We start from the raw sequence: 27,964 nt of genomic DNA, 5'->3' as shown, positions 1-27,964 counted from the left end.
AGTGTAAATTTTATTATCTCATGTGTTCATTGCTCAAATCCAAGCAAATCATAAAACCTTCTAACCTAAGTGTAGTGTCAGGATCTCAGTGTCACGGGCAATGGAGTAGAAGAGAGTTATATAAAGGATTAGTCTTTGAGTAGTGAGTAGGGTCAAGGAACACAGCAAGCCCTCTAGATTTGAAGGGAGAAGGGCAAGAAACAGTTACCAAGATCTTCAGGCTCTTGTAAGAAGCCTTCTGAAGAACACCAGCCCTAAGAGGGGAAATACATTCACTAGAAGCATGAATAAATGAAGATGAGATAAGTGTAATAGGGGTACAAACCTTATTTTTTTTTGTCAACCCTCTGATCTCTGCATGTGCCTGTCACTGGCTCAAATGACCAGAGCTGTGTTGTCCACTGTCTCGGTGACCACCAATCTGAAGGTCACTCTCTTCAAGTCAATGTGTCATTTGAAATCTAGTTTAGCTCCTATGGAGTCCCTGATGTTATAAATTGCTTCTAAGGAAGAAAAAAAATGACATAAACTTGAGATAGGAATTCTAGAATTCAATAAAAAGGAAGTGTGTGCAAGTTCAGAGTTTGAAGTTAGGTAGATCAGAAATGGAATCTGTTTGAGAGTCTTTCTAATGTCTCTTGGGGCTTTCATCAACAATGACACTATCAATAGTACACATACTTTGTCTAGCACAAAGTCATACATTTTATTGGCCATAGTAATGTTGTCATTATGAGTTTTAAGTCTGAAGTTAAGATATGGAGAATGAAAGTCCACTAGAGAATCCTCACCTGGTTTCAAAACAAATCCTAGAAAACTACAAGGCACCTGTGAGATTCTCATGTGTGGTTCAGTTTGACTCAAGCGTTCATGACCAAAGGATCCACACAAGCCTAGAGTCATAAAGCAGAACTCCCATCTCCAAGCTCTCGGGAGGATTGCTTCAATTGTTCGCTGTCCTCTTTAAATTCTAATACTCATGTCTGAGATGAGTCAAACCCAGATAATCTGTAACCAGACTCCAAACAGTAGGAAAGTACTGCCTTAAGCTTACCGTGTCTCCAAAGCTCAAAAACATGCCATTGTGTAAGACCTAGCTGGGCTATGTAGCAAGTTTATCAGCCAGGATCTTAACATGAAATAGGTGTCACACCCAAGAAATTAAAAAGGGTTCACTGAAAAGAGTGTTCCAGAAGTGAGAAAAAGATTGGGTGAGAGCCAAAAGTACTGGCATTGTCATCTATGCTCCAAAAGGAGCAGCAGGAAAGAAAACTTCACCAAAACAAAGGGAGGGCTTAGATCATAGGAGAAAAAACAGTAACTGGGACCTGTGGCTGCTGATACAGGAATACAGACTCTGCTGTCACCTTTGTGAGCAAGGAAGGGACGTACTGTAGAATGCTATTCAACTTGGCTTCCCATTGAGCATAGCCACCTAGAAGACTCGGGTCTAAGAATCCTGAGGAAGTGGTATAGGAAAAGAAGCCACCTCTTTCCAGTAAACAAGAAGAATGAGGAGGTGCATAGACTCCACCTGAAGAGGCTATGGAGAAATAGAGAAAGCTCTAGAGAATCAAATTAAAACTAGACCTCCACTACATAGTTCTTCTAAAGAAAACAAGGTAGGACATATTCAAAGCCAGAGAATTACAATCTGATCTTGAGAGATGCAGACCAAAAGGACACAAGGCATTAATCCCAACACTCAAAGGCAAAGACAGGCATATGTCCGTGAATTCAAGACCAGCCTGATCTACATAGGGAATTCCAAGCCAGCCAATACTACGTAGTGAGATTCTGTCTCAAGAAAGCACAGGGTGGGAGGAGGAATGAAGAGAGAGGGAGAGAGAAAGGGAAAGACAGAAATGGAGAGTTAGAGAGAGAGAGAGAGAGAGACAAACAGAGACATAGAGAGAGATGGTGTTTTAATAGAACTCTCTGAGCTGTTGATTCAAAGAGTATAATGAACTCCATAATGTATCACCTTTAGTAGGTATTTCAAAACATTCTGAGCTGGGTTTATGTTTCTTGTGTCCTCTACTAAGACGTTTAAGATACATATGAATTGAAGTTCACCCCAAATTTAACTTCACGGGTGGCTCATTGCATACATCTTAAAACATATATAAAGCGACATCTAAGGATTATTACAAGATGTCAGCAAACAGTGCTTTTCTGGCAGTGTTCTTGTAAAGAACCTGGCTTCATTTCCCAGCACTCACTGATGCATCCAGTACTGCAAACATTGGGTTGATAATAAATGCTTATCATAACATATAGTAAACATATTAATTATGATGGCAGAAAAAAAAGATGTCAGTAGCTATGGGATAAGAGAAAATTAACTTGTGACTGGAGAAGTACAGAAACAATTTGGAGAATGGAATGCCTTGATCAATAGTACAGTGTAATGGAATGTAATGGAGAGTTATACTCAATTGTACACCCATAAAAGCATACAATTGTACATCCTAAAAGTACAGGGGAAAATAGAGACAACTCTGCTCAATGTTGACATCAGTTATCTGTTTCCTTATGTGAATGTCTTTCTCTGACAAATGGATATATCATAAACATGACATACCTGTCATCACACTGTAATTGGTCCTTCTCAAATGCTGCCCAACTCCCAGAAATTAAGTCAACCTATAATATTTCACATCAGGTCCTAGGAGATGTAAAGGAAGACCAAGAATCAAATATCAGAAATGAGATGTTTTCTGCCACCTGAAAACATTTCTCTAAAATAATGATAAGCAATCTAGACTATACTCTGAAAGGGGTTGGTACAGACAAATCCCAGATTGCTGAAAGAACAAGTGGGTCTTTAGCAAGGTCTCAAGTCCCTTTATCTTGGAAATGTGAACTGGTATGAGGGGTCAGTGTATACCCACTAAAGAAAAGACAAAAACCAAGGCAAACCATACAGGCCACATGTACATTCACAGTTGTATACACCTAGCATTAAATTACCCAAAAGTGCTCAATTAAAGAGAATTACCACCCCCTTTAAAGCTGCAATCATAGCCATTATGTATCATCTGGCTTAAATCAGTTCCCTGGGAGATGTCCTGATTAAGCGGATTTCCCAATTAAACCTGTCCCAGTTGAGTGGAGTGTACCATTCTGATTAGACTCCTAATTTATATGAGAAGCTTTATATTTTATAGAAAGAGGAAAGGAGTTGAGGAAATTGTCAGTCTATGAAATGTTTCCCTGTGCATTCGTCTCTCCAACAACAAACCTCTCCTCATCACTGACAAACACAGCTACTTACATGCCAAAGCAGTTCTAAGCCTCTTACAGATAATATGAATTGTTCCTGCTGGAGTTCAAGCTATTCTTCAAGAACTGTTCAATACAGCTGGCCATCCCTTGACAGACAAACTCAGAGGAACAATTCAGAAAACAATAGTAAAAGTGTTTGGAATAGGACACAGAGGCTGCTACCATGCTAACTTGCTCCCTGTTGCTGTGACAAACACCGACCACAAGCAACTTAGAGTGGAAAGGGTTTATTTCTTCATATAGGTTACAGACCATTATCAAGGAAAGCCAAGAAATGAAAACAATGCAAAAACAACGAAGGAACACAGCTTACTTGCTTGCTTCCAGACTCATTCATATTCAACAATGGTTCTTATACAGCCCATGGCCAGCGGCCTTGATGTTATACTACCCAGAGTAGGCTGGGTCTTCCTATTTCAGTTTCCAAATAGAGGCTTTATTACATGCATAGCAAGCCTGTGCTAGAGCCATTTTTAGAGTGGATTTTTATGGAAAAGGAAATAAATCAACATGAAGAACCAAGAGTAAGGAGCAGGAAGGGTTTGGCAGAGTACAGCAAGCCTGCATTTCAGCCTCAAGATTGACAGTGGTACTCATCTGGATTTTAAAACTGCTACTGTCTGCTGCGTACAGTACAATTTCATCTTCTGACTGTATCTATTGGGACCTCTGCCCTATCTATGGGCCAGTGTTATATACTGAGAATGGGGAAAAGAATTTGAGAATTATTTTCTTCACTTCACAGATGTTGCTATAGGGAGAAATAGTAGACAGTATACTGTTCTAAGGACACTTATCCCTCAGTTATCTTCCTTACATGTGCACGTGGAACTCTGGGATCCTGAACCTTAAGACTGGATAAAAAGGGTATGGGTGAGGATTCTGAAAGTGCAGCAGAGGACTGACAATCCACTGGCCTTTCCAGTTGAGAAATTGCCTTGGTCTGTTAAAAAGGCAAACTTTCTGTTCATTTCAGACTATTTAAAGGGCTGAGAATATGTGTCAGTCGTAGGGTACTTCCATACTGTAATCTGACTGGGTTCTGGGTTTGATCTTGTGCCCTGTAATAGCTACAAAGGAGTAAAAGAAAACATATACTGGTATTTTACACTATCGCCTTCTCCATTTTTCTCCAAGCTGACAGTATTCCTATTAGTAAAACTCTGAAATTTTGTGAGTTTCTTATTATCTTATTGGCATTCACCCTGTTAGGTGAAAGTCACTAAATACATATCTTCCCTCAGATTTGCACTTCTCCATCCTAGGTCATCTATGAGACCATTGTGAGACAATAAGATTTTTCAAAGTTCTTTTTTTTTTTTAAATTGAAGTCTTTTATTGGCATAAAGAGTTTTCTATTGTAGGACATTACAAAGAATGTAAAGACTCATTCTGCAAATAATCTCTAGTCTGTGTCTGTATCTTAATTTTAGAATCCTTTGCCCTCTGGTGGAGGAGAGAAACAGCTTTATTTTCAAATATGAAAGTCACGACCCTTTTGCTAGATCTCTGAATTTTGAGTGAAAATTGAACATGTGCACTTGTGATTCATTTCTCTTTATCCTTATCTTATGCTCAGCCAAAAGTTGACAGTTTCAATACCATACCTAGAAATCTAATTATTCACATCTGTGAGGTCAGTATGTTCTCAAGACAAATGTGTTTTCAGACTTCGCTGCATAGCAAGTGTCTCCTTTCCTCCAGCATCCAACAACTTTTTCTCATTGTCCTTTGTGCCATCACTAAACGTGACCTGAAGGGCTACCAAGCTTCCTGTAATCATCTATTCAGAGATGAGATTATACCTCGCCACTCCTGGTCCTTTGACCTGTTCTGGATATCTATGACAGATTGACAAATCATGCCTAAGCGGTGGCCCAAACTGACAATCATTGATCTTACTTGCTAAGCTGAGAATGGTTGGAATCAGCTAGGCAGCGGCCACTCGGAATCCATCATGTACTTGATACAGAACAGTGGCTGGGACTGAGCTCATCTCGGAGGTTTCTTCATCCACAAGTCTGTACCTGGTAATAATTAAGACTCAAACAAAAGCAGGAACACTGCAAGATGTCGGATACCAATCCCTCTCCCTCTTTCTCTATCCCCTCTCCTCTCCTTTCTGGTTTTGTTTACTGATGCCTAAACTCATCCTGAAGTTCACTTCTCACAGAAGTGGGATGAGGTCTGACACCCACAGTCATTGCATATGCAGCAAAGAATAAATGTTTAAGTGGGCAATCGAAAATGTATTCAGAAAAGAGCCCAGGAGGTACCACGTAAATGTTTCTACTTGACCTCTCCCAGTGGTGTGACCTCACTTTTGTGATTAGTAATTAATTCTGCTAGCAACAACATTTTGAAATATGCAGCAAATGTTTCCAAAAAAAGGACACTCACCCAAACCCTGAAATCCAGCACTTCCACTGAGAGTCAGTCACATAAACACGGTAGATCACTCATACAGCTGACCTTAGCTCTTCAAACCTCCAGAGGTCAGTTGCTATCATAGTTCAAAGTCTTTACGAAAAATCATATTGATAAATTAACTGTCTGACAGAGCTCAGGGCTTCCAGTAAATGAAGGCATACTTAGCAGACAATGTATTTCAAGAATTCAAAGGTCCCCTGCCCAGAGCTAAAGATAACCCAAGTTTTTCTTTTGGAAGACCGATTTTTAGCAGCGTAGACCCAATGTCTAGGCACATTATTTAAGAGTAGACACATTTTCAACACTGCAGCCAAAGACTCCCTTAATGACTCCCACAGGAGAAACTCTACAGCCACACAGTACTGTTTGACAGAGGCTTGGAAGTCATTCAACAGAAAACTGATCCTGCCTATCTATTAATCAAATATAAATTCTGCTCAAAGTTATAGTTGGGAAACCATCTCACAATGGGGGAGGGGCATTGAAACATTTATTAAAAGGTATACAGTCATCATAGATGATGAGCAAGATGTAAAAAGATCTTCTTCCTGTCTCTCCTGACTGGGAATAAGAACCTTTCCTCACGTTGCTTCTGTTTAAGGAGAAAATAATTTCTTGTCAAATTAAATAAACATAGACAAAACTCCAAGTCTAGGTTCAAACATGGAAATTTCCATTGGCCTGAGCAGAAGTTTTGAGTGACTTGGAACTGCTCTTTGCTGTGGGTGAAACATTTGGTGAATGTATCCTTTCCAAAAGGGCCTGATGAACCCCTATCCCTAGACTACATGAAGGAATACCAAAGGTTCTTAAAGACTATACAATTCCACTTTCTTCCTTTTTCTTATTTCAAGCACCCTTAAATAACTCTCTATGAATATCTTTCTTAAACCTTCTTAAAGAAAAAAAATGCATCCATGTAGCAAACCTGATAGACATTTTTAAACAAAAATATATTTCTGCATAGACTGAAGGGAACAAGAATCCTGAGACTCTTGCTTTGCACCTTTAAGCATTGATGGCACTGCTATCTCTTCCCAGGAGGAGTTAATTTTTGAATATATTTTATGCAGTATTTTACCTTTAGTTTCTTACCTTGCCTTTAGACTGTTAGGTATTGGATCATTTTGGTTGGAATGACTCCCAAACCAGAGAGAAAGATACTTGGCATCAATAAGAAATTATAATTATTCACGTAGCAAGACTCTTGCTTGCATGGTACCAAGGTAGACTCCAACCTCCCTTAGGAGTCAGATTTCTGAGGATGGTTTGTGACTCAAAGAAGCTAAAATTCTGAAAGATTTTAATCTGTGTTGTTCCTAGAAACACCCTTCCCTTTCAAGGCCACCTCCTGAGAGATTTGAGTGGAAGAAAAGACAATCCACAGTCTAGGAGGCATGTGTATCCAACACATAAAGCAGAGCAGAATACAGCGAGCAGGATGCCTAGCCATCATTAGGATGCCATCCCATTTTGTTCTGTCCATGTGTTCCTTTGTTTGCTCTTGTTTGAGAAAAAGTCTCTCATTGGCCTGGCACTCCCCAAGTAGGCTTGCTGACCAGTTGTACCCAGGACCAGCCTGTCTCAACCTCACTGGAGCTAGAATTACAAGCAAGTTCCTCATAGTCAGTTTTTTTTCCACCAATGTCACTGCTGCTGCTGCTGCCATTGTCTAATGTGGCATTTCGAAGGACAGCCACCTAATAAGAAAGCCCAAATTGCCATTGCCCGAGATCCTGTTGTGTACTATATAGCACCATAGAGAAGGTCATACCTGGCTGTCTCAGCTTAGAAACTCCTTCTAGAAGGTTACATCACAAGCTTGTGTTTCCAAGTGAATGTGTGCATGGCATGTAAACTGAGACTATAGTGTCAAGGGAGATTCTTGCACGGGGTTATTTTTCTAGGCTCCCAAGAAGAGCAGCATTATGAGCAGGCTTACAAACACTATAGCTGGTTCCAACACAAAACGATTCTGAAGTTTAATTTAAATTTCACCCTCCTGGCTATTTGTGTTTGGGTTTCACTTCACTTGAAAACTAAAGTAGCTTGAATGGTTGTGGACGTGTGGTTAGGGCTTTTAATTTCCCAGCCTTCATGCACTACTGCTTACACGGCAGGAGAGCTTCCCCTTGACACGGAAGCCAAGTTGCTCAATTGTTCATTGACATCTTTGGCCTAACAGCCACACAGAATTTTGTGTACAGATCCCACTGCCACAATCATCCAAACCAAATGCTGATGACATCTGGGTCTCTCAAAGCTATAGCAACCGCTCTACATTCTATTAACTTCTCCCAGGACAATGTACCAGATAGAAAGAGATTCTTTAAATATGGGGACCCACCTTAAACATGGTAGAAGGGGTGCTAGAAAATTCTAAATCCTTCCATGCTTCTGAATATATTCTTTCTTTAACTGATGTTAGGGATCAGCAATCCAAGGAAAAGAATATTCTCTATATAATAAGAAGTTCATTTTAAACATCCTGAGATCTCACTTCCTCTTCTGTGAACTGGGGTTGTTACTATTATTATTATTAATAATCATTTTATTTGTTTACATTTCAAATGATATCTCCCTTCCCGGTTACCCCTCCACCAACTACCCCATCCCATTCCCCTTCTTCCCCATCTCTTTTGTCTTTATGAGGGTGCTCCTCCACCCATTCACCCACTCCTGCCTCACCACTCTAACATCCCCCTATGCTGGGGCATCAAGCCTCCCTCCCCTCCCATTGATGTCAGATAAGGCCATCCTCTGATACATATGTATCTGGAGCCATGGATCCCTCCATGTATACCCTTTGGTTGGTGGATTAGTCCCTGGGAGCACTAGGTGGTCCAGTTAGTTGACATTGTTCTTCTTACAGGGGTTGCAATCCCCGTCAGCTCCTTCAGCCCTTCCCCTTGCTCTTCCATTTGAGTCCCCAGGCTCAGTCTGATGGTTGGCTGAAAGAGTCTCTTTGGAAGTTGAACTTTGCATTCAGAAGGCAAAGATGTGATCAGTTTACCTGTGTGTGACTCAGCCTGGGGGCTGGCCATCAACCGGTCACTGACAGTGTTTCACTCGTACTCTGTTTTGTCTCCAGGCTGTGATGTTTTGTTTTGATTTATTTTCTGATTAGCAGAGGACAAAGCCAACATGATGGATGAGAGAGGAAAGACCTATTCCCCAAAAGCAGTATCTTCCAATGTGGCCATTCTGGCTGCTGCTCCTTATTAATTGGGTCAAAAGTATGTGGCATGTAAAAGCACCATAGATCATCTTATACTTCTGGTTTTTTAAGTGTGTTTAATTTCAGTACTTAATTTTAGAGAACCTTTTTGTTTGTTTGTGTTTGTGTTTGTTTTTGTTTTTGTTTTTTTGAGACAGGGTTTCTCTGTATATCCCTGGCTGTCCTGGAACTCACTTTGTAGACCAGGCTGGCCTCAAACTCAGAAATCTGCCTGCCTCTGCCTCCCAAGTGCTGGGATTAAAGGCATGCACCACTATCACCCAGCTGTTTAGAGAACCTTTTAAGTGTGAAAACATTCACGGAGCTTCGAAGACCCCTATGAGAAGGTGCTTAGGAACCAATGATGAGCAGGGAGTTTATATTCTGTTGAGGCAAAACAAAGAGGAAGAAATCCACACATAATGGAAGTATAAGAAAATAAAAGGATAAGGATAATGAGGGAAGGGGTCCAAGGTCAGGATTCAGAGTCTAACCAAAGACTGCAAGGCAGAGGGATAAACTCTTTAGTCTCTCAATTGCCATTCATTGCCCACCCCTGGGTCTGACTTAACATCCCTTGTAACTATCAATAAAAGCTTCTGGAATGTATTAACTTAATAGACCACTAGCCACCATGCTATGTTAACATCCAATCTCAGTAATTTCTCTTACAGTTATTCAATGATATTACAATAGATTAGATGAGATTAGGGGTAAGATACTATATTTATAAAATAGGCCTCCAAATTGAGTACCATATTACCTCATCCTGTCCTCAAGATACCATCCCGGAATAAGCTATAAAATGTGACCTTAGCATTCTGGTAAAGGAACAGAAGACACAGCCCACTTGTCTATACATTTTTAACCTGCTAAAAATGGTTGATACGCTCTACATGTTAGCATTTACCAATGACTGGAAATATCAAAAATATTTCATTACATGTGCAAAATATACAAAAATGAGAATTTCTGTGTCCGTAAAGTTTTATTAAAGTATAGATAGATTCATTTCTTCACATACTATTCATAACTGTGTGCTACAACAGCAGAGCCGATACACATTGCAGCAAAGGTCGCGTAACCTGCGAAGCCTGAGAGACCATCTTTCCCTCTACAGACTGAGCCTTGTCCTAAGTAGCACAATTCTGAAAAAGGAAAAAAATAAAGATAATTTTAAAAGTTATAAAGGTAATAATTCTCATTGTATATATCAAGGGCTAACAGCAAGTCCATTGGTCTTTCCCAGAAACCAGCATGGTCTTCTGTTTGTTTGAGAATGCTATGCACACATAAACTGTGTTTTTGACCAAATCCAGTCTCCATTCCCTCCATTCAAATTCTCTCATCGTCACTCCCACCCCATTCTCTCCCAACATCTTGTGTTCATTATTTTTTATTTTGGTTTTGTTTGCTTTTCTTAACCCTCTCCATCCACTCAGTCCTGTATCATGTGCTTAGGATTGGAGGCTACACAGCCTCTTGGGGACCTGCATATCTGAAAAAATGTACCTCTCCCCCAGAAGCCATCATCAGTTGCCATCGGTTTCTCAGTTAGAGGCAGGGATACATGATCACCTGCATTCCCCACACTAGAATTTTTGACTAGCTCAATCTTGCACAAGTCTTGTGCATGGTTGCACAACCAATGTGAGGTCCTATGTGCACCTGTTCTGAAAATAGTTTCACTGTACTCCTGCATCAACACCCTTTGGCTCTTACAGTATTTTTGCTCCCTCTTCCACAATGATCCTTGAGCCTTTGGAGGTGAGATGATATAGACGTCCCATTTAAGACTGAGCACTCTGAAGCTGACCAGCTACAGGTATGTATGCTAATCAGCACCCTCGGTAAGAGAGAAGCCTCTCTGGAGGGTTGAGAGATGACTAATCAATGAGTATGGCGATAAGTCATCACAACTTGGTTTAATGCTATGTTGCTTTAGCAGAATTGTAGTAGGATGTTCTCACTGAGGGCCACAAGTTGTTGCCCCTAACAATGGTGCTAGGCATGAATTCTCTCTTGCAGAGCAGGCCCTAAATCCAAACAGAAAGTGGTTGGTTATTCCTGTAATATACATGCCGTTATTGCACCGGTGGGCATATCATGCCAGGACAGTTATTATTGTACTTTAAAGGGTCCGCATCTGGTAAATGTGCCCTCAAATAACACATTCCAATGTGGAAACGGGTTTTACAGTTACAGATCAAAAGAAAATATAAATCAAGGCACTTTTCAATGCATTGGTGAGAAATGACACAGAGATGTACTACAGAACAGCAGGGAAAACACCCACTGTCCGTCTCATATCTTAATCTGGTGGCATTCTCAGCTTTGTTGAGCACATGGTCTATTAAAACACTCCAATAGGTTGTACTCAATAGTCACAATGATGTTACGTCAGACACAGAAGTCAACAATGAAAGTTGAGAGGACTAAAGAGAGCCCAAAAGAGTTTGGCTCTATTTCTGCAACATTCCATTCAATTCTCTGAAATCACAAAGTTTTAATCTGTCAATCAGCCTTGGAGCATCTTCCCCACGTGCATATCTGGTGTCCTGGGAACACCAATTCAGGAAAGTCAGGTATGTATGTCTCCTAGCACCGCCAGGAGGCTTTATTCTGCTTTATCTTTCAAACAGGGCTCTGCATAAAGGATAAAAATAGCAATTGCCACCCCCTCTTCCCTACTTTGTCCCTGATGCCAACCGTAGCACCAGGCAGGCCCATAAAGAAAGTGGAAATTATGTTCCTTGCTGTTCCCTCCTTCTCTTCTACCTGCTGCTCCTACAGAGACATCTGTAGTCTCCATCAACAGGGCCAGAAGCTGGTCAACATCAGTATAACCAACCTGCCCTGCCCAGCTGATAGAAGCTGATGAATGGTCCTCAAAGCCATCTAGCCACAGTGGCAACAGCCTGAACTACACATGGCTAAGGAGATCTTCCTGGCCCAAGGGGCATATGTTGGGTTGGGAAGATTATTCTAGAGTAGCTCAGTGACTCCTTAATAAAATCACTCTTTTTCCTGTCGAAGAAATTGTCGCAAAGGAGTCCAAAGCCAAGGAATGATCAGATACAGTTGTAGATACTGGGACAGCAAGAAAGGGAAACTCTCAACGGTGCCAGTGTGAGCCAACATCTGGACTCCAGCTCAGGGAAACTGACTTGAGATTTCGACTTCCATAACTTTACCAGGAAACGCTAGCTGTGTTTCTTTTTCATATGAACTGAGCTTCATATCTGATTTAAAAGAAAAAGAAAACGATAACAAGACTTTGACTTCAACTCAAACTCCATCCTCTTTCCTTCGCAGAGGCTATTGCTTTAAGTTTGTCCATGCACAATAAAGCATTTTTTGTCCTAGCTTATTGTCATATACTTTTTAAATTTTCTTTACTTATTCACTTTATATCCCATTCTGCCGCGCCCCCCCCCCCGTCATCCCCTCTGACAATCCTTCACCTATTCCCTTTCCCTTCTGCTCTGAGTGGGTAGAGCCCCCTTGGATTTGTCCCCAACCTGGCACATCAAGTTTCTTCAAGGTTAAGCATTTCCTCTCCCACTGAGGCCAGACAAGGCACTTCAGCTTGCAGAACATATCTCATGTACAGGCAACAGCTTTTGGGATAGTTCCCGTTCCAGTTCTCTGGAACCCACATGAAAACCAAGCTGTACATCTGCTACATATGTGCAAAGAGGTCTAGGTCCCACAGTGTATGTTCTTTGGTTGATGCTTCAGTCCCTTAGAGCACCAAGGGTCCAGGATAGTTGACTCTGTTGGTCTTTCTGTGAAATACCTATCTCCTAAGAGCCAAAATCTTTTCTCCTATTCTTCCATAAGAGTCCCCAAGCTCCAACCACTGTTTGGCTGTGGGTGTCTGCATCTATCTGAGTCAGCTGCTGAGTGGAGCCTCTCAGAGGACAGTCATGCTAGACCCCTGTCTACAAACATAACAGAATATTTTTAATAGTGTCAGGAATTAGTGCTAATCCATACGATGGGCCTCAAGTTGGGTTGGTTATTGGTTGGAGATTCCCTCAGTCTCTACTCCATCTCTCATGACTGCATTTCTTGTGAAGAGGATAAATATGAGCAGTTTTTAACCCCCAAGTTTGTGACAACTAGGTATATAGTGTCCATACAAATGCAAATTCTCTCTAGACTTAGGTATTTTCAGATATTAAAAACGTAGCTTATAGTAGGACCTGCCAAGGTAGATTTGAGAGTAGAAAACAACAACAATAAGGGAAACCAAATGAGGGCTTACTTTTTAAACAGACACCCAACATCAGTGATGAAAGTAAATAACTGTGCGTGTACTTTTTAAAATTTTTTTATTAGGTATTTTCCTCATTTACATTTTCAATGCTATCCCAAAAGTCCCCCATACCCTCCCCCCCACTCCCCTACCCACCCACTCCCACTTCTTGGCCCTGGCGTTCCCCTGTACTGAGGCATATAAAGTTTGCACTACCAATGGGCCTCTCTTTCCACTGATGGGAGTGTACTTTTTAAAAACCACTATCACACAGAAAGCCCTAGTGAGTAAAATAACAAAATTTTAAACAAAGAGAAGTCAGCACTGCTGGCTTCTTTCTGCCTCAGGCTCCAACACAGCTCTGCGGGGTACTTTTCATGATCCCAACTTTACTTAAAACTTGGGCAATTGGCTTACCCTGCTGCTTTTTGTACTGATTTTTCCTGTTAAAAACTTACATTAAAATCATACTTACCTTGAAGACTGAGGTTGGGGCACCCCTTTCACATGGAGCCTAAAACAGGTACTTCATTCCCTTAGTGACAGCCCCTGTAAAGTCCTATCCGTGTAAGAGGACAGGCCACACACACACCATCTCAGCACACTCTCTTCTGCTCCTGCCCTCTTCTCTCAAGAACGGCTAAGAAGAGCAACCTTCCAGACAGATGGCAGAGACAACGAATGAATAGTGGTCAGCTTTATTTCTCCCCACTTCCAGCAACGGTGCCTTTAGCTTTAACAAACGCACAGACACTTGGCATCTCCATAGTTGGTTTGCACATAGTACTATTTGTTTCCATTTTACACAGAATGAAAATGGAATTAAGGGAACAAGACCTGAGAGAGATAAAGAAATTCAGTTGCCAAATGAGAACTTGGGGCTGGTTTCCATTGTGTCTACAAACCCTTCCCACAGGACAGTTCGCCCCTTCCTAGAAGAATGCTTCTTTACTCTCCCTCAGCGAGCCCCTTGCCCGGCGACCTGGCTCTTTCCATTTGCACGGGGCTCTACAACAAAGCTGTACATCCTCCCAAAGATAAACTTGCATTCAGCCCAGTAACTCTTCTCACTCATTCAGCTCGTCACCTCAGCCCCTGCCTTACCAGACTCAGAACTGCAACAATCTAAAAGCCCTGGGCACCATGAGTTGCATTTCTCCATGAGTTGCCCCCGCCTTTCACCTTTTCAGGTTCAGCCAGCCCACGTTTGATATACTGCTTTATTTCTTCCCATTTCCAGCAACAGTGCCCTCAGATTTAACATAAGCACAGACAGTTTGGCACCTTCATAATGAAAAATAATGAGAAATTCCCAACATTCCCAGTGGCCGATTGTTCTACATTCTGCAAATGTGCAGCCTTGGTGTCAGAAGCCTAGCTCATCTTGAATACAAATAACTTCTAGCGTGGCACTTTGGAGACTCTCACAGACTTCTCCAGTCCCACTTGGCACTTGTGACTCCTTCCCCATGGCCACAGTCAGCTCTAGCTACACTTCAAAGATTTCTTTTCAGAGCAACAGGACCACATTCTGAGCACTGGCTCTTTCTAAGATAGGAAGGACTGCCTTCTGTGGACTCGGGAACGATGATCTGTAGGACAATAGTCAGACCTGGAGCCTGAAGCCACGGAAACTGTCCCTTAGCGCTGTCCACCGCAACTGCCCAAAGTTCCACCGAAGACGCTTTCTACATATTTCCCCTTCATAATATCTTGAAGAAAATAATAAGAGTCAATAAAAAAAATCACTTGGGAATTTGTATGTGTGTTCTCTTATCTCCCACAGAAGATATGCTGAGTCTCAGCTACCATTTTTCAAGCCTTACTCAGGGAATGGCTAAAATATAATCTCAGAATGTCTTTTCTCCTCAACAGCCCATACCTATGGATATTTCTTTGCTGTATACATGACTTCCTTTTGCTGATATATTAAGGAGACATGAGCAGAAGAGGTCTCAGTCTCTAGCAGCCAATCCACTCAACAACTTTACATTGTGGGGAAGCAGTGCATGTTCACTGTGAGTATATAAGTTTATGCAAGAACATGTGTATGTGCATGTGGACACCAGAATTCAACCTCAGCTCTCTAACTGGGACCTGGGGCTCACTGCTTAGGCTAAGACTAGATGGCTGGTATGCCCCAGGGATTAACCTGTCTCTACATCAACAGTACTCCAATAACTTGCCATCACACTTGGCATTTTATGTGAGATCTTGGAATTAAAATAAGGTCCCCATGCTTGCATGGCAAATGTTTACCCACCAAACCATCCCCCCAGCCCCTCAAGGGCTTTCTTGATGGCATCTGTGACCGGTCACACATGTCCTGTTTCAGCTTCAGCAGCTCAGACTATCTATAACTTGCCATGGCTGGCTGGGAGAGAGGAGCTCTGTTATGGTCACTGTGGCCCATTTGTCTCCCTACAAATTTCATCACACTTCTAGGAGCATCTGAGCCGGGTGGGTGTCTTTCTCTCTCTGATTCCACAAACATAAGTGAGATTCTACATATTTTTCACAACTCCTTCCCAAAAGCATTGTTTCAGGCACTATTACCATCACTCAATGTTTGGTCTCTCACCTTTCCCCAAGATGGGAAAAGGAACACCTATATTTATTTTTCCTGTTAGCAGACAAGGGTTTCATCCAGCTCTCAACTCCAAGGCGCTCCAGTCTTTCGTGATGCATGTAGCAGACTGGATAGATGCCTGTAATTTTCCTTCCCTTCCCAGGAGCGTTCTTCTTGTGAGGTATCTTATTGGCTCGTCCTATCAGAATAGAAGCTGACTTTCCACTCCTTAAATCCAGGATGCTATTATATCTTTCTTTGGCCAATGAAAGGGATGCTGTGGCAACTCTGGAACCTGCAAGGGAGACAGGTGATTGACAGATGTGGGGAGGCTTACTGCTAAGGTGTGACGAAATCAAGGCCAGAATGCATAATGATGGAGACTCGAGGACATCTTCTGCACCCCACATCTATCAGCCAGTCCCTAGACATGGGCAGAGGCTATGCATCCCTCTATAAGTTGACTTCCAAGCCAGAGTCTGCCATAGCCGCAGTCATCTAGGTTGATTCTGATCAGCAGAGCTCAGGCAACAGTAAACGATGTTTGTGTTAGCCAGGAAATTCTGGAGAAGTTTGTCATGCGGCAAAGGCTAGCTGAAAGTGTTTTCTCATAACATTTTTCTCCGCCTCAGTTCCTCTGCATTTCTCTAAGGTTCAGACTTTTGAAACACTTACTAGCTCCTCTCTCCCCTTAGTACGGATGCTAGATCTCAGCCATGCCATTTAACCTCTTCTGAGCATGCTCCCTTCACTGCAACTTACTACTCCATTTTGAACCTCACCTGCCCACCCCCATACCCACTGCTAAGACTACCACCCCCTGTAGGAAGTAAATAAATAAGTTTACTGGGGGAAGGCAACTATTAAAAATCCTCTTTCCATATGCAGACCATGGAGGAATCTCCACTTTCAGGAGCGAACAGTGGCACCTGAATTCCACAAGTCCAAATGCTAGGATTTTCTCCATGAGTCACAGGTAACAGCCGTTCTTGGATGAAGAGATATGTCATCCATTCTCAGATGTTCTCAAAGAAGGCGTTCACCTCTGTGAGTTGTGGATTTTTACCTCCATGAATGAAAATCACTAGCAATGTCCACCCTAAAAGGTTGGTTTTGTGTCTAAAGAATCAGGAAGACCCCTTTCCCTCTGCCTACACCACTATGGGGTGTACAGTTTCAGAATCAACTATAAAATAAAATTGTTTCTGCCTAGATCACAGAAGGGTCATTTTGTCTTTGAGCTACATATTAATTATATTATTCTCTTGTTTAATAAGTCTATCTCACATGTAGAATATTATCAACATGGGTCTGCTCCTAAAGGAGACAACTCGACCTTAAAGTAGCTTTGTGAAGCTCAAAAGTATTGGCTGCAAAGTCACATGAAGGTGTTGCGGGACATACACAGGACACAGACGTTACAGCAGTGTAGCCACTTAACCACTTAATAAGATTGCCTTTTCCCTTTGAAAACGACAGAAAGAGTATGGCCAATCTCTGAACGTTTTCCTATTTTCTGGTCTCTTCAGAAAATAATACCTCACACTTTTTCCCTACTCCCAACCCTCAGTAAGTGTTGGTGCGTCATGGCCCCTGCTATGGCAAATTGCTACTTGAAAAAAAAAGTTATTTTCAATTTTAGACAGTCCTCACAAAGAAAGAGGGCACACGTCCACGCTAGACGCCTTCTGGAGCACTGTGCCCATTTAGGAGAAAAGGAACCAGCTGGTGTCCTGAAGAAAATACTCTTTGGTGGTGCTGGCTGTCAGATTGCAAAGTAAAAATAAAGATTTATATAAATAGACATACTAAATGACTAACAAAGAAAGCCTAAATGCGAGATATGTCAAGGACTTGGGAAATGCCCAAACCTCTCCTTTTTAGCACACTGAAAAGGCTATTATGAACATCAAGTCTAATTTTACTGTTACCATTTGCTTAATAAAATGGTCGCATTGTCTAACTTATCCACTATTTTCTACTTGGAAGGCATTAAATCAAGGGAATAGCTACTTCTCCCCTCACATAAAGAGCTATTTATCTGAGGTTTTGAATATGACGTATTCATATAGCATCTCTATGTTACTAAACATGACTCCAGGTTAAACAAATATCGTGCTAAGGAAAAGATGAGTTGGTATTCGACAGGAAGAGGGTACAAGAGGCTGTCAAGCTAAGCCCTCCGAAGAAACATGGATTTGATGCAGCAGGGATGAACAGGGACATTCTTACTACAAATGACAAGTCAAGCAAAACATACTCCTGTCCTGTGCCAACAGAAATTTCTCAGAAAAACAAAAGGGGAAAGGGAAAGAAGAATTTGAATGGAGAGCCATGTTTATTTGTGAACAATTAAGACCCAAAGAACACTTACATCCGTACTGGAAAATTTGATGCTATGATGAAATATAAAAAATTTTGTGGAGAACATAGAATTTTGTTTAAATGCTATCCTGGACACATTGAGTATCTCAAGCTACCTGCCGGGGGTCTGGGAAACAACACAGTTAGTCCTGGTTTTGTATTTGATGATACTAAAGTAAACTAAATAGTTCTGTGCCTTAACATGAAGCTAATTTCTTACTATTTTTTCCCAAAGTTAAATTTGTCCTGAAGCCACCTTCCTACTTAGGTTGACCTAAAGGTTTTTATTTATGTAGTGGACTGTAGTCTAACTTGTATATATGCAGAATGTACTCTACTCTTGAAAAAAAATAACTTAAGCCCCATCTAATTGCAAGCAGCAGCTGTTTATATTCACATAAGACAGACACAACTTTAAGCAACTGGATTGGCTCTCCTCTAGTTCCTATTTTTGCATATCACTTTCTTTCCTCTAAGTGTAAATATAACTGGCCCATGTTGGTCAATGGAGCTTTCTGAATCATCTTAGGTGCAGACTCGAGCTGGATTCTAGAACTGCAATTAAACCCATAACGTTTTTTCATAGTATGTATGTTTTAGTTTTGTCTTTTAGCAAAGGCCTTCTTGGAAAAGTTCCCATGATAGTCTATAAAATCTCCTGTTCCATAGTCAGCCAGACGTACTCCATCCCTTGTGACATCATCTCCCTCCTCTCTAGAGCAAGAGGTAGAATTAGTAGCTTGGCAGGCAACCTTTTCTGGTATGGTTATGTCAGGTAAGTCACACACACAAAATGGTTGAAATTGGATTATTACTGTTTTATCTTCTCTCCATTTCCTAAATTCACCTCTGGTCAGCAGTACAATAAGAGCCAGATTACAGTACCAGGCCAGCTGTTCAGCCTGAAAATGAAGATGTACCATAATCCCTTCTCATGACATCTTGGTATGGGCATTTTTATTCCTCCTCCAATTTACCTGTACTGCCTGTCCCTCGACAGTTGAAATAATTTCTAACCATGATGGCAGAGACCTACTGTGGAACTCAAACTCACTGTCCATGGACCTGTCTTTTCTTCTGTCACACCATGAGTACTTTAAAGCTACATAGCTCTGTCTATAATTGTTTGGGCCTAGGAATACACAGTTAAGGAATACACTCTTGCCCTGGAGTAGCTCAATATCAAGAGAAGGAGACATGCCATACTTAAGGTACTACAGCAACAACCTACATAATGGAAATGAGGTTTCTGGGGATCACTGTCAAAGCCTGCAAAAGATACCAGAGGTGACCCCCAAAGACAGAGAGAGACTACATGTATCTAAACTCCATGGTTATAGTTACGCTTCTGCTCAGCTCTACCCTCTACTCTCCCTTTCTAATTGGGTTCAGCCTCCTACCTTCTAAAGTAAAACTGAGACATGCAATGGTCCAGAGTTACCCAGGAAAGCCTTGTCTGCTACCTGCTGTCCCCTACACAGCTCCCAGGCATCATTCTTATTCCCAAGAACATTTCCTTTGATCTGTAAAGGTCTCTTCACTTCCTACTACTTAAAAGGCAAGTCCTAAACACAACTAGCTACCTTAGGAGGAGAACAGAGACAGTATCTGTGGGAAGCCCATCTGGCCTGGACAACTAGCCATGGGTGCATGCAACCGCCTGACCTCCTTTGCTTCTCTATGAACAGGGGTCACTGACATGCAACCAAGCCAATTTCTCAAGTCCCCAGGGGAAAATGTTTTTCTGAACCCCACCAACAACCTCTCTTAGGACCTACTGACCTTTTGCTCTCATTTCCTATAAAGTGACAGCAGGGTAAAAATAAGAATGCTGTGCTGGTATTTTCTATTTTTTTTTCAATTGAATGATCCAATGACTTCTTTGTCTCCTTCCTGCTTGAAAAAGGGAGTAGGAAATAAAACCAGAAGCTTAAGTGTCACAGCTCACAGCAGGGATAGAGGAACGGATCCTTCAGAAGAGAAGATGCTAAAAACATAAAATGGGGCAGAGCACAATAGTCCAAGTCAGGACTGAGTGCCCACAGTGGGTGTTTACACCACTGCAGAAGGTTTTCCCATGGGCACTGTCTCCTCCCTATGGCCTTGAGAAGCATCCCACAGTGGCAAAACTTGCTAGTGAGCCATAAACTCCAAGTACTTCCTCTTATTATCAGTCCAAGGTGCACAGTAACCTGACATATTTCCTTCTCATGTCCCACACCAATTCATTAGCACATTGGCCTGCAGGAATCTGCACCTCTGTTAGATCATGCACTGTTATTTTTTTCTAAAAACTGTTTTCTGCTTTCCTTTGACATTACTGTTCCCTCCCCTAACCTTCCAGAGCTCCTGACATTTAGGCTGTGATCATATCTCACAACAGTTCCTAGAGGTTGTTTTCTAAATGAGGCAATCTCTAGCTTCAGGCTTCAAATGAGCAATATTCATACAGGTTTCCCCATAGTTTATGGAGACAGATCTTTTAGCTTTTTAGAAGTTTCAGAGTAGACCTTCCTAGGTTCCTGCAGTATGGAAGAAGATTTACTAATGTCAATAGCAAAATGATAATAGTTCTTAGTTCCCATCAGCTTAATGGTAACATCAATAGACACTATAAATCTCTCTTGGCTATTTTGGGTATTTCTTATGTAACTGAGATGGAATCTGCTCTTGACTTTTCTTTCAGTCATGTATTCATATTATTAACTACAAGTGTAGATAAAAGTCTTGAAAATGGATTGACGCCCTTGAAGGCCTGCTGAAAGAGCAGAAGGTATAGGTCTAGTCTGCTTCACATCTCATTAATATATATCTCACCTAGTAACCATTCTGAGGTTCCGTATTGCCTAAATGATCCTACCGTAGGATGATAGTGCCCATCACCCCAGAGTTGTTGTTCTGCTTATGCTCAAGTTTTCACACACACACACACACACACACACACACACACACACACACGGCCTTGTTTTAATTTGACACTGACCATGATCAAAAGCAACTTGGAGAAAGAAAGGTTTCTTTCAGCTCACACTTTCAGCTTTCAGTCCATCACTGAGGGAAGTCAGGCAGGAACTGAGGAAAGAACGAGAGTAGAAACCATGGGTGAACACTGCTTACTGGCTTGCTCACTGGTTGGTTCATGCATATCTAGCTTTCAGACCACCTGCCTAGGGTTAGTGCTGCCCACAGTGGGCGAGGCCCACCTGTAACAATTAGCAAGCAAGGCAATGGCCATGGACATGGTCAGAGTCCAATCTGATCCAGGCAACTCTTCAACTAAGGTTCCCTCTTTCAAAGTGACTCTTGCTTATGTCAGTTGACAATAAGAATCAAACAGGATAGGCCTTGAGATTCTTAGCTAACCTACTCTAGTCTCTTTTTAAGGTGAGCAATTGACTCTGTCACAGTTTTGGAAAAGGAATGGGAAAAATATATACTACCCATCTCTTGCTTATTCCTATATTCTTTGTTTTATTTTCCAAATGTGTTTTCCATTACAGTGGATTTAATGGTGTGATAGCTAGCATCATGGTCTACTTGCCACAATCTAAAATCTCCTCAGAAAAGAGTATTGATGAAGGAGTATCTAGATCAAGTAGATCCACAGGCATACCTGTGAGAGATTTTCTTAACTATATTAATTAAGGCAGAAAGACCTACCCTGAATGTGAGTGGCACCTTCCCTGGACTATTTAAGAGTAGAGACAGCTGACAGAGCACTAAGATAAGTGTGTATGCATATTCTCACATACTGTCTGTGTTCTTGACTGTGAAGTAATATGACTAGCTGCTTCAGGTTCATGGCTCCTTGGCTTGTCTGCACCAATCTGAAACTGCGATAAAATAAACCCTTTCTCCTAAAGTTGCTTTTGTCTGGATATTTTATCATAGTAACAAGAACAAAACTACCACAACTTGTATCCGACAAAAAGATGCACCCCAAGTTGTAAACTTTATACTGCATAATATGATTGTGGTGGTTTGAATATGTTTGACCCATGGGAAATGGCAGTATTAGAAGGTTTGACCTTGGAGGAAGTGTGTCACCACTCTTTGGGGCATCCCTGTGGTCAACCTCTGCCCAGTGTGGAAAAGAGTCTCTTCTCCTGGCCATCTTCAGATAAAGATGTAGAAATCTCAGCTCCTCCAGCACCATGTCTGACTGCATATGGCCTTGCTTCCTGCTGTGTTGATAATGGTCTAAACCTCTGAAACTGTAAACTAGCCCCAATTAAATGCTGTCTTTTATAAAATGTCACGGTGTCTCTTCACAGCAATGAAACCCTAACTAAGACAATGACCTCATTTGGAAATAACTCTTCTGTTGCTCTCTGAAAATCTAATTGTGTTTACGATCTTAGAAGGAACATACCTTGGGTTCAGAATGGATTCTAAACTCCATGACTGTTGTTATTTTAGGAGAAGGAGAGGACGAGGGAATAACTTTGGATATGAAAGGGAGAAGGCATTATGAAGGTGATGGTAAACATTAGATCTTACCATAAGTAAGAAACACCAAAAGCCATCAGAAGCTAGAAGACAAGAAGGACTCTTCCCTCTTGTCCCTGGAGGGTTGTGGTATTGAAGAGACCTTGGTTTAAGACTTCTGGTCTCCAGAACCATGAGGAAACACATTTCTGTTTTCTTAAACCATCAAACTTGTGGTAACTTTTGGCAGTTCTGGGAAATTAATGAAGCCTCATCTAATCCAGAAACCACAACCCTTTTCTCCATTGATCCTACCAAACAAATATTCAGAAAAATAGAAATAAGGAGCACAAGCATGTCCTAACTCCTCAATGGAATGAATCCTAACAATGTGAGTCAGGAAAGAGCTAATGTTTACTGAGAACCAATTTGTTGGCATTTATTGAGTTCAAACACTCTATGTCCTGAGTTCCTTTCTGATAAATTTATAGGTAATAATTAGAAATAACATAATTTTATTTAAAGTTAAAGGACGTATTCTCTGTCCCACATACAGCCCAGCTCACTCTCCCTCCCTGTCAACTTAGCAAAAGAATCTTCCACAGTGAAGAACAGTAAGATTCATGTTTCTGGTTTATGTCTAAATGATCAACATGAAGACTACTAGGTCTTTCCATACCACCTTGATTAGCATTCCATTTGGTACCAAGCCTCTTTCCCTAGACCCTGCTCAGAAGAAAAAATAGATTTGAGTTCTTCCTATCATGAAAATTTCAAACAGCATTCTCCCCTTTTTTACCACATCCTTCCTCCAGCCAGGATGCTTTGTCCCAACTTATAAGACAATCTTCTTAAGACAGGAGTTTACTTTTGAGGCTATGTTTTAAAAGCATAAATTTGGCTTTCAGAGGACCTATATAAAGTTCAAGCTCCATAATTCAATATGCTTCTTATTGACTCCTTAGGTGAGGTCACAGATACAGTATGAGAACACACTGAACTGAGCTAGCAAATCTAAATAAGGACTGGAGAGGGTGAAAGAGGACAGAAGCCCAGAAAGGAGATGACGAGAGAATCCTCTAATTTAAAATCAAGAAATGTGACTAAGCAGACATAGACGCAAGCTCCCTTGGTTTCTCTAACGTTCTCATAGCTCATCCTAACTATTCAGAACCCCAGATGGAGATAAAGCTTATTCCCAAGATCTAGGAAGCAGTGCACACAGCCTCCAAGGGCAAGCCAGATGCTCAGAGTGTATTTGAGAGACCAACCATCCAAACCAAGGTGGCCGGTTCAGCATACTTTGTAACACCAATACAATGTTCCATAGAGCATCACCAGCCTAGCATTTTCTGAGTGGTAATGGGTGAGTAGACAAACAAGAGTCCCCTGAGAATCTTCATTATACACGTAGAGCCATTACACTGCTATAGTTGGGTATTCTGTATGAATTTAGTGCCTCTCCCACTATACCGAAAGCATCTCTGACATCTCTTATATGGACAGGTACAGAAGGTCACCTTGAATCATTCTGAGAAGAATGATTGAGTTCCCTTTGGGTTTCCTGGATGGATGAGTGACAGGCTACATTAGAACAAATTTCCCCTAAAACTGACAAGAGAGACCTCAAACTAAACTTAATGTATGTAAACTGTATTCTTTCACAGTAATTGAACTTTAAAATATAGCAGTGTTGCTATGAAGATGTGAAACTTCACATACATTCCCAGAATTTCTGGGCAGGCATAGGAAAGAGGGATTAGTCCTGATGACACACTGTGAGGCGAGCCACATGGGAGTCACTGATAGTTAGAGTAGGGTATGGTTCCCGATGTCACCAATGTGTACCAGTGTACTTTGTGGAGTTGTAAAGCAAAATGAGATGGGGTGGGGAGAAAGAAAGAAAATCATGATTAAGATCTCAGAAGCTAAAAATGAGACATTGTTAATCTAATTCAAAACCATTTTTATGAGAACTATGTACTTGAGCTGCGAACTCTGATGGGCCCCTTCAGGTGCACAGAAAATTTCTAATTGAAATTTGAATGCTCCCTCTTACAGGTAAAGGATTTCTCAACAGCCAAATAACAAGTAACTGTGGCAGATGGCTGTTGCTGATTCCCAGTTTTCCTGGTTCCAGTCTCTGCTCCCTATTTTCAACAGGTACACACAACTTCACACAAACTCTACAGGTGTCCCTGGATAGTCATGACTGACTGCATCGGCCCTAAACAGGGTATATTTGCTGCAGAAAGGGGAAGACATCTTTGTTTATTATTAAGTTTGTATGTGGTAGTGGGTGGATGGCTACATGGGTACGTGGGGTGTGTGTGTGTGTGTGTGTGTGTGTGTGTGTGTGTGTGTGTGTGTGGTATGTGTGGTGTGTGTGTGAGTGTGGAAGCCAATGATCAATATGGATGGTCTTCTTCTTCCTTCACTCTCCACTTTATTTTTGACACAGTATCTCTCACAGAATCTGGATCTTGACAATTTGATTCAGCTGGTCTTTGTGACCAGCAAGTTCTCAGAACCCTCCATCCATTGTCCCTTGGTGCTGGGATTCCAGGGAAACTGCTATGTCCTGCTTTTTCTATGGGTTTGAGGTATGAACAGCAAGTACTTTGGCCACTGATAAATCTCCCTTGCCTCTGTCTTCTTATCACAATTCTTTATGAATGGACTTTTGAAAATATCCTTTATCTGTCCCTCTGATAATATCAATCATGTTCTATTTTTCTTTTCAATATGTGTGTTGTTTTTTTTTTTTTTAAATAACTCAGTACTTTCCCCCATGGAGAAGGGGAAGAGAAGTGGATGGGAGTATGAAAGGAGAAGGGGAAGAAAGGGCTGGAGGAGAGTCGGGGGGGAGGGGCTGGGAAGGTAGAAGGGAGGGGCTGGGAAGGTAGGAGGGAGGGGAAGCTGCAATTGAGATGTAAAGTAAATAAATTACTTAATTAATAAAAAGAATAGCTCAGGATTGGTGAAGAACGACACCGGGATGTGACTGTTCTCCAACAACCAGACTGTCAGAAATGACCACATTTCAGCTGAAAGTAAGATTACAAAATCATAGCCTGAAAACAGCTTTTATAGTCAGTATCCAAATCTAATGCCCACCATGTGGTACCTTCTGCTGAAGCTCCTGAAAGGCATCCTATGCTCCATCAATCTGCATGTGGAGACCCTCTACCATAGCCACAGTTATATGCTATTGAGCATTTCATTGGATTTACAAGAGCTAAGTGGAGAATCCCTGCTATAATGGGAAATCCTGATAAAATAACTGTCAGGGAAAACAACGGCAAGCTCCAGGAGTGGAAGGAGCAGGAACGATTTTACAGACGCTTCATCTCCTGGAATGTCTGTCCCTTCCAGATCTCTCTCCTCGGTTTTCATTCATCTAGTCTGAGCTCAACATTTGCCAGACACTGGGGGCTTTGGCAATGAAACAAGCCAGATTTCTGCACTTTGGGGAACTTGAAATCTATTTGGGGAAGGAAGACTAGCACAGGATGCAGGTCTCAAAACCTACCGGTGCCTATAGTTAAGGGATAACTCTTGCAGATTTGAAGTGCCTTAAAATATCATCAAAAGGGAGTTCAATGGGTAAACCTATCTCAGCTTCAAGGAGTCAGGGATGTATGGGGAGCTCCCTTGACAGGCAGACAACACGAAGGAAAGCAGCCTGTGACTCTCACATTATTCTGTGGTAGGGAGAAAAAAGGGAGGGGAGGAAAATGGAAGGAGGAAGGGAAACTATGGAGAGAATGGGAAGAGAAAGGGACAGAGAGAGAAAGAGATAAAGAGATAGAGAAAGAGGTTGGGAGAAAATAATGGGGAAAGAGAATAGAAGAGAAAGACAGGGAGAAAGGGGAGAGGTGGGGGAGGGGAAAAGGTGACAGAGAAAGAAGAAAGAAGTTGAAAAGAAAGGGAGAGAGACAGAGGGGGGAAGAGAGAGAGGAAGAGAGAAATTAGGATTTACTTGATTTAAACGTGCTATGAGGGGTTCCAATTTAGATCTTTGGAAGCCTTCCAGAATGTAAGTTTACGAGCAGCTATCTCTTGTCCATTTAAAAGACAAAGAGGATCACAAATCTACAGTCAGAAAGAGCAACTCTGGCCAACCAAGGAAGGGCATGCAACTCTACTCTCCTTTATAGCCTGGGACATAAAAGACACACCGTTAGCTGAGATTTGCTCACTCCGTGATCATTTTCACATATATTACCTTCATGTTTTAAGGTGTTGTCATAGCTGTTATTTTACTTCAGATACTAAAGTTTCCATTTTTATCACCACTCACAAACAAAAAGTATAAGAAGGAATTGTGTGGCCTAAGCAAGAGCATCACTAGTCAGAGGCATTGGGTCTCCTGACAGAGGGCCAAGCATTCAATTCACTACACATTATTCTGCTTGCAATCTTTTATTTCCTTATTCTTTTGTCCCAAATGAACATTATTATTTTAACATTAATGAAACAGAAAAAAAGATATCAACATTATGTTACCACACAGGTAGCCTTGTTCTTAGGTTTCCACTGCTTGACCTAAAACTCACTTCAAATGTCTCTCCAAGATACACTCCCTTAACCTGCCACTCAGGTCATACAGTTACCGAGTTATTGCTTCATAGCAGGATTCATTTTAAGTTCTAAAGAAAAAAGTGTCCGTTCCTTGGGAACTCACGGGTCACCTCTCCCCAATCTTCTACAAATGCAATCTGCTTCAGACCTTCACTCTGCTTCTTCTCTTTGAAATATAATCCCAAATCAATCCCTCTCCTCCCTCTCCCTCTCCCTCTCCCTGTTTTTCCTCTCTCCCTCTCCTCCCTCCCCCTCCCCCTCCCCTCCCCTTCTCCCTCTCCCTCCCTCTCCCTCCCTCTCCCTCTCCTTCCCCCTCCCCCTCTCTCTCTCCCTCCCTCTCCCTCTCCCTCTCCCTCCCCCTCTCCCTCTCCCTCCCCCTCTCCCTCTCCCTCTCCTCCCTCTCCCTCTCCCTCCCCCTCCCCCTCTTCCTCTCCCTCCCTCTCCCTCTCCTCCCTCTCCATCTCCTCCCTCTCCCTCTCCCTCCCCCTCCCCCTCTCCGTCTCCTCCCTCTTTCTCTCCCTCCCCCTCCCCCTCTCCCTCTCCTCCCTCTTCTCCCTCTCCCTCTCCCTCTCCCCTCTCCCCTCTCCCCTCTCCCCTCTCCCCTCTCCCCTCTCCCCTCTCCCCTCTCCCCTCTCCCCTCTCCCCTCTTCCTCTCCCTCGCTTATTCTTTAACCAGCTGTGTATCTCTGTATTAACCATCATCCACAACAGAGAAGAACTTCTTGTTCTATCTCTCTCTCCTGCACCCATACTTCAAGTTCCACTCAATATTCCAGGGCCTAGTTACCCATAGGAGCCCAGACAAATGCTTAAATTTATATTT

The 27,964-nt window shown here is 41.9% G+C and overlaps 1 long non-coding RNA gene across 1 annotated transcript in view; it reads right to left on the bottom strand.

Moving 5' to 3' along the window:
- Positions 1-9,992: 9,992 nt before the first annotated feature.
- 2810407A14Rik overlaps positions 9,993-27,964 on the bottom strand; it is a 48,234-nt gene continuing 30,262 nt past the window's right edge. The window contains exon 7 of the long non-coding RNA XR_876214.1: positions 9,993-10,083. This is a non-coding gene — a long non-coding RNA (RIKEN cDNA 2810407A14 gene). The remainder of the gene's footprint in view (positions 10,084-27,964) is intronic.

This window comes from Mus musculus, chromosome 16 (genome assembly GCF_000001635.26).
Source record: "Mus musculus strain C57BL/6J chromosome 16, GRCm38.p6 C57BL/6J".
Lineage (NCBI taxonomy): Eukaryota > Metazoa > Chordata > Mammalia > Rodentia > Muridae > Mus > Mus musculus.
This window is presented reverse-complemented; position numbering and strand designations above follow the sequence as displayed.